Source organism: Schistocerca serialis, chromosome 1 (genome assembly GCF_023864345.2).
Source record: "Schistocerca serialis cubense isolate TAMUIC-IGC-003099 chromosome 1, iqSchSeri2.2, whole genome shotgun sequence".
Lineage (NCBI taxonomy): Eukaryota > Metazoa > Arthropoda > Insecta > Orthoptera > Acrididae > Schistocerca > Schistocerca serialis.
The window spans coordinates 526,028,238-526,040,996 of NC_064638.1; positions in this window are offsets into that span (position 1 = coordinate 526,028,238).

The window sequence follows — 12,759 nt, forward strand, 5'->3', positions numbered from 1 at the left end:
GCTAGAAATAAGGAACTCTAGACTATGAATAGTTGTATAATGAATAATGAAGTGACTTTTTTGCAGATGATAATGAATGATGATGAATAGTGATACAGAATATGCTAATATGGATAATGAAGTTTTTTTTTACAGGTGATGAGAATAATGGAGTTATGGTGATATGGATGATGAAGTTTTTCTTTGCAGGTGATGATAGTAATGATAATGAAGTTTTTCTTTGCAGATGAAAATAATGATGAAGTTTATATATTTACTGTTAGTTAAGAAATGCTATGTAGTTATTTAGGTATTTGTTGCAGTTCGTTTTGACAGTATGTCTTATGTCACATGGTATGATGACTGAAGGTTTTGGAAAGGACAGCTAGAGAACATATATATTCAATACACATTTCATTACCTGCTAATTCGAAGTTCACTACTTTTCAGCATAATATGCATTTCTTCTTTCAGCTTAATAATCCATTTTGTATTTTTCCAGGAGAAGCTATTCATGAAATTAATGTGCTATAAGCAGTTGGTCATTAAACCTGTGTCATTCATGAATGTGATCACATATACTCTATTTGTTTCATAACCTTGCTACAGCTGACTCATGATGAATGACATAACCCATCTTCATTTGCAGCAATAAGTCAAAAGCAAATATTGTTATCCCCCAGCAATTAATTATGGATCCCAACGCAATGCATTGCTAGCACAAAAAATGTATTACCAGTCCCAAATAATGTTACCGATTTAAAAGAGTTATGAGTAATACTGAATAATTTTTTTTCAGCCACAGACTTGAGTAATAGTTACAGTATGTTAAATTTTTAAATATGTCATATGTCACTTGAATGATGAGTTCTGAGTAATAGTGAATGATATTTTGTAATAATGCATGCATGCTCTACTCTCTTTAATGCCTGTTTTGAATGATGACTTCTGATGGTTTGTAACTGGTCAATGAGTGCCAATGTTCTCTGTAAATAGATAACTTATGAACATTATTCTGTAATACTTCATACATGGTACAGAAATGTTCAGTAACTGGGCGATGAGTGCCTCCAATTAATCAAATCAGTTGTTAGACTAGTGTAATTATCAATGATGACTGGCATAAGACTTAATGTCCTTCACCTCCTGATCTAATTACCGGAAATTACTGTAATATCCGTTTGTCCTGTCTATCCTCATGCTCATGGAGCACTATATTTGGTTTTTGCATTAATTCTACGTTGGTGTACCTTACAAGAACGTGGTGTTGACACGACATGCTGTCCACCACCTTGAGCGATGGAGATGTCATTATGGTCCCACTGTTTGGTGTACCTAATGTACTACCAAAATGATAACATGGAATATTACTACGACATTTCAGTGTCTTGGCTACACTGATTAGTACTTCAGGGAAAAGAACTTCAGATTGTCTCACTTGATGTTGTGCTTCTGTAGAAAGATATGGACTTTCAGTGCAGCTGCGTGCAACCTAATGTGCTACAACCATGATGCAATCCTTCCCTTTCCTATCCTAGTTCTTGTAAAATAGTAAAAAAAATAACTACAGTGCGTGTGCACTTTTGTCTTTTGTTAATATGTTGTGTACTCATTGCCTTTACATTTTGTGATTTCCTGATGTGTTCTATACTACAGTGCGTGTGGAAAAAAAAACTACAGTGTGTGTGCACTTTTGTCATTTGTTAATATGTTTTGTACTCATTGCCTATACATTTTGTGATTTCCTGATATGTTCTGTACTACAGTGCATGAGCACTTTTGTCATTTGTTAATATGATTTGTACTCATTGCCTATACATTTTGTGATTTCCTGATATGTTGTATACTACAGTGCGTGTGGAAAAAAAAACTACAGTGTGTGTGCACTTTTGTCATTTGTTAATATGTTTTGTACTCATTGCCTATACATTTTGTGATTTCCTGATATGTTCTGTACTACAGTGCGTGAGCACTTTTGTCATTTGTTAATATGATTTGTACTCATTGCCTATACATTTTGTGATTTGCTGATATATTCTGAACTACAGTGCATGTGCACTTTATGTCATTAGTTAATATGATTTGTATTCATTGCGTATACATTTTGTGATTTGCTGATATATTCTGAACTACAGTGCGTGTGCACTTTATGTCATTTGTTAATATGATTTGTACTCATTCCGTATACATTTTGTGATTTGCTGACATATTCTGAACTACAATGCGTGTGCACTTTATGTCATTTGTTAATATGATTTGTACTCATTGCTATACATTTTGTGATATCCTGATATGTTCTGTACTACAGTGCGTGTGCACTTTTGCCATTTGTTAATATGTTTTGTACTAATTGTGTATACATTTTGTCATTGCTTGATATGTTCTGTACTCAGTGCATGTGCACTATATTTTATTTCATGTTCTGCACTTATATATATGTATATATTCTGTGATTGTAAACTTAGTTAAGTAAGAAAAATTTGTTGCTCATGGCAAGTCCAATTGACTCACCATAGCTGCCAAATTTTTGCCCCCCCCCCCCCCCCCCCCAGTGGAGGGTTATGTAAGAGGTATGTGCTGCCTGCAACAGGCAAGACTTAGGAGAGTCTCTGACCAGAGAGCAGTATGTAGTTAGTTGTTGCTTGTCGCTAGTCGGCATTAGTCTTGAGTAGTCTTCTGTAGTCGGCAGTAGTCGACAGTAGTCTGCGTGAGTTGGCTGTAGTCGGTAGGAGTCTGCGCGTCGGCAGTCTGCTCTGGTCGGGACTCTGGAGGATGAGTATTATTGTAGAAGGTAAAGAAGCAGCCTTGCGCATATCTAATAATGTATATCAACTGTCATTCGATTTCTTTTAAAAAATGCCCCAATAATAATTTTTATAATATAAAGTAATTTTTTTTAAAAAAAGCATTCATTTCATTTTAAAGATTTTATTCAATGGATTATCTTTCCTTTCATGAATCACAAAGCATAGGCCAGCACTGCACGGAGCTGTGCCAAAAATTTTTTATATAAGAGCAAATATATTCGCAGTTTTTATTGAGGTAAGAATTTTTGCTTTTTTTATTCAGAATACAGGGCCGAGGCGCAGCGCTGATGTCGTCATAAAATTTACCAGGTTACTGAATTTTTTTATTATTTTGGTGTTTAGAAATTTTTCTGTTTCAAACTTAACATTAAATGAGAAAAGAATTTTGTGGGAACATTAAATGTGAGAGATTATAAATGGGAGCCAATTTTGTTCAGAAGTTACAATATTTAAAATTCATTTAATTAATATTTCTGTGGTGAGGTTACACTTGGTTCATATTTTAATTTAAATATTTTTGTGGGGAGGTTACAATGTATTGATTGTAATACTTACAAAGTAGAAATTAGAATGTAAAATGTAATTTAGTTGCATGATTATGAGCAGCGAAAAACTGATGTGAGGTGGCCTCACGGTATTCCAGCTCCCGTGCAGATAGTTTAGAGTTTGATGTTGAGGCTACAGATCAACAAGAGTTCATGAGGAACGTCATTTTACTTCGTGCGAAATGTCAGCTGCACATTTCAGAAGACTGAGAAATTTTACTGTGTGTGTTCAGATTTCTATACTTGCAAAATTTCACGTTAATACTCGTCGAAACTAGCCCAAATTCTGGTACGTAGTCATTTAGAATGTATTATCGAGATACCGAAGAATTTAATTAGCGGAAGGATGTCAAAAAAATTTTACTGCTTAGGGGGCTGCGTGAAGCCACTTGTTTAGAAAATGGTTCAAATGGCTCTGAGCACTATGAGAGTTAACAGCAGAGGTCATCAGTCCCCTAGAACTTAGAACTACTTAAACCTAACTAACCTAAGGACATCACACACATCCATGCCCAAGGCAGGATTCGAACCTGCGACCGTAGCGGTCGCGCGGTTCCAGACTGAAGCGCCTAGAACCGCTCGACCACCTCGGCCGGCTACTTGTTTAGAAGCGCCGTGCTAATTTTGTGCTTGCATGACGTTGGTAAGCGGATTTCCGTTACTAGAGTTTGCTTCAGCTTTAAGCGTTGACTGCTTTACACAGCTTAAGACATTAAAACTCACGCGACGAGACAGTCAGTGATAAGCAGTGGGTGTAATGCCCTGGCGGACGACCTGCACTTGCCAGAGGCAAAACACGGAGCCAGGGTCCATAAAAGATGACGGCAGCTGGGCTATTGCGTAGCTCGTGCAGAACAAACAGCGAGTTGTAGGTGGGAAACGTGACAGTTGACGGAATCGCAATGAACAGCCGTGTCTGAACCAGCAGCTACGTCACAGGCTCGCCGCATTGACTAGAACAGTCGAGTGTCGTGCAGGGCGTCTCACACGCGCAGCTTGGCACGGAGTGGTCCCTTTCGAAAGGTGAGCAGCTGTCGGCAAAGGAGAGTCCTTTTGCGATAGCAATGGCGTCGGGGAAGTTTTACACCTGGGGGAGTCTGCCTGTTTCGCTGAGCTTATGTGAAATACTACAATTTTTCTCTCTTTGGCGTAACAGAACACATTTCCCCACTGCTGTTGAAAATACCGTCTTTAAAGCAAACTATTACCCACGAAGTTGTTGAACGTGGGGTCGACACTAAAGAGAAAAATTGGCCAGGTGCGAGTAGGATTGGCGCTGTCAGGGTTCTGTAGCCTCTTAATTACGTATATAGCGGTTCATCGATCCTGGGAATCGAGAATCTCCACGATTTTTGCTTGTATCACCATTGATACTAGCAAGATATTGGTCCCGGGAGTTCCAAAACTTTCCAGAATTTGAAGTCGGATGACAAATGACGAAAGAGATATTTTTGTGTGTTAATTACATATTAACAATTTTCGGATTTTTTTCCCTTATTTGTGCTGTGACACCTTGTTTCTTACCCAACTTCATGATTCTATGTCAACAGCAAGCTCTCTGTAGCTTTTGGTGAGTGAGTTTAGGAGTATCAAAATATATGATATAAATGGCCGTATCTTTTGAGTGCAATGACTTGCATGCTTAAGTTTTTTCCGCCGCCAAGGGACCATAGACTTTAGTATGTAATACAAATTTTAACTTGATACGTCGACCCGTTCATGAGAAAAAGGGATCTTAGACGGACAGACAAAGAGTTACATATCATAGGCCTATCACAAAAAAAAATATTTTTCGTGTGATATATTTACAAGTTAGATATTTTCGGGTTTTTTCCCCTTACCTTTACTGTGAAAGCTTTCTGCTTGCAAAATTTCTTGTTTCTAGGTCAACGGTTTTAAAGGGTGAGTTGGCGAGTGTGAAATATCTGACGTAAATAGCTGTACCTTTGGACTGCATTGACTAAGAAGCTTATACTTACTACACTGCCAAGGAACTGAGAACTTAGTATGTGACATAAATTTCAATTTGATGCGTCTACCTGTTGTTGTTGTGGTCTTCAGTCCAGAGACTGGTTTGATGCAGCTCCCCATACTACTCTATCCTGTGCAAGCTTCCTCATCTCCCAGTACCTACTGCAACCTACATCCTTCTGAATCTGTTTAGTGTATCCATCTCTTGGTCTCCCTCTACGATTTTTATCCTCCACGCTGCCCTCCAATACTAAATTGGTGATCCCTTGATGCCTCAGAATATACCCGACCAACCGATCCCTTCATCTAGTCAAGTTGTGCCACAAATTTCTCTTCTCTCCAATTCTGCTCAATACCTACTCATTAGTTATGTGATCTACCCATCTAATCTTCAGCATTCTTCTGTAACACCACATTTCGAAAGATTCTATTCTCTTCTTGTCTAAACTATTTATCGTTCACGTTTCACTTCCATACATGGCTACATTCCATCCAAATACTTTCAGAAACGGCTTCCTGACACTTAAATATATACGCGATGTTAACAAATTTCTCTTCTTCAGAAACGCTTTCCTTTCCATTGCCAGTCTACATTTTATACCCTCTCTACTTCGGCCATCATTAGTTATTTTGCTCCCCAAATAGCAAAACTCATTTACTACGTTAAGCGTCTCGTTTCCTAATCTGATTCCCGCAGCATCACCCGATTTAATTCGACTACATACCATTATTCTCCTTTTGCTTTTGTTGATGTTCATATTATATCCTCCTTTCAAGACACGGTCTATTCTGTTCAGCTGCTCTTCCAGGTCCTTTGCTGTCTCTGACAGAATTACAATGTCGTCGGCAAACCTCAAAGTTTTTATTTCTTCTCCATGGATTTTAATACCTACTCCGAATTCTTCTTTTGTTTCCTTTACTGCTTGCTCAATATACAGATTGAATAAAATCGGGGATAGGCTATAATCCTGTCTCACTCCCTTCCCAACCACTCCTTCCCTTCCATGCCCCTCGATTCTTATAACTGTCATCTGTTTTCTGTACAAATTGTAAATAGCCTTTCGCTCCCTGTATTTTACCCCTACCACCTTCAGAATTTGAAAGAGAATATTCAAGTCAACATTGTCAAAAGCTTTCTCTAAGTCTACAAATGCTAGAAACAAAGGTTTGCCTTTCCTTAATCTAAGATAAGTCGTAGGGTCCGTATTGCCTCTCGTGTTCCATCATTTCTACGGTATCCAAACTGATTTTCCCCGAGGTCGGCTTCTACCAGTTTTTCCATTGGTCTGTAAAGAATTCGTGTTAGTGTTTTGCAGTTGTGGCTTATTAAACTGATAATTCGGAGAGTCTGAGGGTATTTCGCCTGTCTCACACATCGTGCTCACCAGATGGTAGAGCTTTGTTAGGCCTGGCTCTCCCAAGACTGTCAGAAAATCTAATGTAATGTCGTCTACTCCCGGGGCCTTGTTTCGACTTAGGTCTTCCAGTGCTCTGTCCAACTCTTCTCGCAGTATCATATCTCCTATTTCATCTTCATCTACATTCTCTTCCATTTCTATAATATTGTCCTCAAAAACATCGCCCTTGTATACACCCTCTATATACCCCTTCCACCTTTTTGCATTTCTTCTTTGCTTAGAACTGGGTTTCCATCTGAGCTCTTGATATTCATGCAAGTCGTTCTCTTTTCTCCAAAGGACTCCTTAATTTTCCTGTAGGCAGTATCTATCTTACCCCTAGTGAGATAAGCCTCTACACCCTTACATTTGTCCTCTAGCTATCCCTGCTTAGGCATTTTGCGCTTCCTGTCGAGTTCATTTTTGAGATGTTTGTATTCCTTTTTGCCTGCATTTACTGCATTTTTACATTTTCTCCTTTCATCAATTAAGTTCAATATCTGTTTTGTTACTCAAGGATTTCTTTTCATGCTCTGCTGCCTTCACTATTTCATCTCTCAAAGCTACTCATTCTTCTTCTACTGTATTTCTTTCCCCCATTCTTGTCAATCGTTCCCTAATGTTCTCCCTGAAGCTCTCTACAACCTCTGGTTCTTTCAGTTTATCCATGTCCCATCTCCTCAAATTCCCACCTTTTTTCAGTTTTAATCTACAGGTCATAACCAATAGATTGTGGTCAGAGTCCACATCTGCCCCTGGAAATGTCTTCTATTTTAGAACGTGGTTCCTGAATCTCTGTCTTACCATTATATAATATAATCTATCTGAGACCTTCCAGTATCTCCAGGCTTCTTCTATGAGTAAACCTTCTTTTATGATTCTTGAACCAAGTGTTAGCTGTGATTAAGTTATGCCCTGTTCCAAATTCCACCAGGCGGCTTCCTCTTTCATTCCTTACTCCCATTCCATATTCACCTTCTACGTTTCCTTCTCTTTCTTTTCCTGCTATCGAGATCCAGTCACCCATGACTATTAAATTTTCGTCTCCCTTCACTATCTGAATAATTTCTTTTATCTCATCATACATTTCATCAATCTCTACGTCATCTGCAGAGTTAGTTGGCATATAAACTTGTACCACTGTGGTAGGCGTGGGCTTCTTATCGATCTTGGCGACAATAATGCGTTCACTATGCTGTTTGTAGAAGCTTACTTGTACTTTTTTTAAATTCATTATTAATCCTACTCCTGCATTACCCCTATTTGATTTTGTATTTATAACCCTGTAGTCACCTGTCCAGAAGTCTTACTCCTCCTGCCACTGCCGGCCGGGGTGGCCGAGCGGTTCTAGGCGTTACAGTCTGGAACCGCGCGACCGCTACGGTCGCAAGTTCGAATCCTGCCTCGGGCATGGATGTGTGTGATGTTCTTAGGTTAGTTAGGTTTAAGTAGTTCTAAGCTCTAGGGTACTGATGACCTCAGAAGTTAAGTCCCATAGTGCTCAGAGAGCCCTCCTGCCACTGAACTTCACTAATTCCCACTATATCTAACTTTAACCTATCCATTTCCCTTTTTAAATTTTTTAATCTATCTGCCCGATTAAGGGATCTGACATTCCACGCTCCGACCCGTAGGACGCCAGTTTTCTTTCTCCTGATAACAACGTCCTCCTGAGTAGTCCCCACCCGGAGATCCAAATGGGGGACTATTTTACCTCCGGAATATTTTACCCAAGAGGACGCCATCATCATTTAACCATACAGTACGGCTGCATGCCCTCAGGAAAAATTACAGCTGTAGTTTCCCCTTGCTTTCAGCCGTTTGCAGTACCAGCACAGCAAGGCTGTTTTTGTTAGTGTTACAAGGTCAGATCAGTCAATCATCCAGACTGTTGCCCCTGCAACTACTGAAAAGCCTGCTGCCCCTCTTCAGGGACCACACGTTTGTCTGACCTCTCATCAGATACCCCTCCATTGTGGTTGCACATACGGTACGGCTATCTGTATCGCTGAGGCATGCAAGCCTCCCCACCAACGGCAAGGTCTACCTATTCCTGAGAAAAAAAGGTCTTAACAGACGGACAGACAGACAGTCGGACAACAATGACAAAAAATTTTCTTTCGTGTTATGGATTTATAAATTAACAATTTTTGGAATCTTTTATCTTTACTGTGAAAGCTTGCTGCTTGCGAGATTTCATGATTCTAAGTTTACATGAAGCACCATATTGGTTTTGATGAGTGAGTTGGCGAATCTGAAAATCTGTGACATAAATGGCCATACCTGTTGTTCGTTGTCTTAGAAACTTCAGTTTCTTACATCGCCAAGGGAGTGTAACCTTAGTATGTGGCGTAAATTTCAACTTGATACGTCTGTCTGTTCCTGAGAAAAAGGGCTTTTAACAGACGAACAGACAGACAGATAGACAGGCGGACTATAAAGTGATCTCATAAGGGTTCCATTTTTACCGCCTGAGGTGCAGAACCCTAAAAACGATCAAGAGACCCTACGAATAAAAAAAAAGAGAAGATTTGAGTATCCTATTCACTCCTTTTGGCGTATCCTACGTTTCCACAGCACTCATATCGAAATTTATAGGTCGTGAAGACAGGAACTTTTCGGCGCTTCATTTACAAAGACATCAGCAGCTGTTCGTGAAATACAACGTATATCAATATTTTATTCAAACCTCTCTTAAATTTTTGTTAATTACCCTGGCATCCAATTTGTTCACTACCGACTCTTCTGAATAAAATCCACTGTGTAATCTATAGGGAGTCGTGTTTGCGTTACACTCAAAACACTTTACAAAAATGTGGACGGACAAGCCACGGAGGACAAAGGATGTTGTACCTAAGAATGATTCATCTGTTCACTACGGTAACAGTTCTGCTCTTTTTCCCACCAGAACCTTGAAAGAAAGGTGCACATCAAAAACTGAACGGTTTTGGAAAACAAGGAATCCGCAGACAATACGAAAATGTATGTAAGTGTGTATGTTCCACATCTACTAAACCACTGGACAGATTTCAACCACACTTGGTACACATTTCCCTTATTGTCAGGCATCAATTTCTATGGGGTAAGAAACACCCGCCTATCATAGTTCAGAAGATATGACGTCATAAACAATGAGATGCGTGAAAAATTGCCGATCCTGCATGACATTTAAATTATTACTTCAGTGATACTAACTCCATTCGCAAAATATTTCGCAGACAGTATCCACATATTCCCCTGAACGTACCTGCACAAATATATCGTTGTACGACACATAGTTCAAGAGATATGACGCATCATGCATGAAGTTGTAATATGTTTATTCTTTATTACTAAGGCTCTTCAGCAATAGAGTAACTTAAGGAAAACGCTGACACCTGGCAGCGTTTTTGAGAGCTTTGAGCTGCGAAGACTATACGGTTGCAGGCGAAAACAATAGACTTCTATGTAGCTATGAAGAGGCATTACCATGGACAGGTTTAAAAAATCGCTTTGTTGACATGCGAAACAGCTGTGCCCAGCATACACACACCGAGTGTAATGCATAATTGAACTCTTTGAGACCTTCTAGCTACAGCTGTGTACATTAATTTTTACTGTTTCTTAGCTGCAAACAGGAATTTTTTTCCTCACTGGAAACCTCATGTAGATATTTGTGAATCTTCAATCTTTTCATCATATGTAAGTGCTGCCATGTGTTGGGCAATCAATATAAAAATATTAACAAATGAATGTAGACTGCACAACAGCTTATGAAATAGTTGGTTAGTTATATTTCACTGTATTGTAACTGAATATTATTATTGTGATTTTGTATGATAGTTATTGAATTATCAGTTTATTTACTAAAACAGTGAATATTTCAAAATTAATTACTTGAGGCCATAAAAAGAATCCAAATGTGCCAAATGTAATTTGAAAATGGGTACAGATATTTGTATGAATGTTGCATTTAAAATCTGTAAAAAATTCATCTGACAGCATTAGAGCGAAATGAAATACTTTATTTCCTCCAGAAAAATTTAGGTCTGAAAGGTTTAAAAGGTGTTTTCACGAATACATGGACATGAAATTTTTTTGGTACTACACTACAAACAGCGCACACTTTGTTTTCTTTTGCAATAGTAAACTGCGAAAATACATTGGTGCCCCAAATTAAAGCAACAAACCCTCATTTCACCGTCCAGTGTCTAATTCATGATATAATCATGCAAACTGTCTGTATGTTCTTGTTCTGTACGGAAGATGCCATTCCAGTCAATGGACAACCATGCCAACGATGGCATCAGGGCATTAGTATGCAGTATCAGTTATCCATTAGTATGCAGTATCAGTTATCTTTATTACATCAGAACATTCCGGGACTCGGAAATAAAGTTGATGAACTAATCATTTGTATCGATGAAATGAATTCATCTAACCAAATTGACATAATCTGCCTCTCTGAACATCAAGTGACCACTGGTATAGATATGCTAGACATTTCAGGATTTAAGCTAGCTTCCTACTTCTGCAGAGTAGATATGGATGGAGGAGGAGTTGCCACATTTATTAAAAACTGCCTTAAATTCAAGAACATTGATATTAATAAATTCTGTTTAGAGCAACATCTAGAAGCATGTGCAACAGAAGTAGAGTTCCATAGCAGATCCTATATCATAGTAACTGTTTACCGAGTACCTGCAGGAAATTACAATCTATTCCTAAATCATCTAGAAGCTCTTTTGGGTTATTTTATAGGAAGAAACAAAGAAATTTTGATCGCTGGTGACTTTAATACAGATGTTCTAATGCAATCTTCCAGTAAACATTTACTGCGGTTAGTAATGTTGTCTTTCAATCTAACTCACACTGTAAACTTTCCAACTAGGATCACTAAATCCTCAAGGACAGCCATTGATAACATTTTTATAGACAAATCAAACGAACAAAATCATATAATAAAACCTGTTATAAATGGACTATCAGATCATGACATGCAGCTCCTTGTTTTAGATGTAAATTCTAAGCAGATTATCAAGACTGCTAAATCTGAGTGCAGGAGAGTAGTCAGTCAACCAAACATTGAGTGTTTTAGAAAACTGCTCAAAGATATGAACTGGAAAGATGTTTATAGTGCTCATGGCATGAATGAAAAGTATAACACATTCATGAACAATGTCAGTACCATGTTTGAAAACTGTTTTACTCTAAAAGTTACCCAAATTAAACAGAAGTCTATAATAAAACCATGGATTACACAAGGAATAAGGATTTCCTGTAAGACAAAAAGGAAAATGTATCTGTCGACCAAGAATAGCTCCAATGCTCACGATTTTGCTAAATACAAGGAATACTGTAAAATATTAAAAAAAGTAATTCAGACATCTAAACAAATGCACTACGAGAAGAAGATAGCATTGTCAGGGAACAAAATAAAAACAATATGGGATATAGTGAAAGAGGAGACTGGTAGAACGAGAAAGGAACAGGAGCAAATAGCAATAAGGGTAGATGACACATTAGTAACCGATGGGCATAGTGTGGTAAATGTATTTAACAAGTACTTTATATCCGTTACTGATAGAATGGGATCAGTAAATAATGCCCTTAATATCTGAAACTAGCCTTTACAAATAGCTTCAGGTACATGAATATGTCATTCACTTCACCAAAAGAAATAACTTCCTTAATAAAATCTTTAAAAACAAAGCATTCAGGTGGTTACAATGAAATATCAACAAAGTTAAGTAAGGCATGTTCTTGTGAGTTTAGTACAATTCTAAGTTACTTGTGTAACCAGTCAATTATAACTGGGACATTTCCTGACTGGCTAAAATATGCAGATGTTAAGCCACTATTCAAGAAAGGGGATAAAGAGATACCATCAAACTACAGACTGATTTCACTTTTGCCAGCATTCTCAAAAATTTTAGAAAAAGTTATGTACAGGCAGCTTCTCAACCATCTAACCACAAATAACATATTATCAAGAACACAGTTTGGATTTCTGACCGGTTCTGATATCGAGAAAGCTATTTACACCTACAGCGAAAATGTACTTAATTCAGTAAATAACAA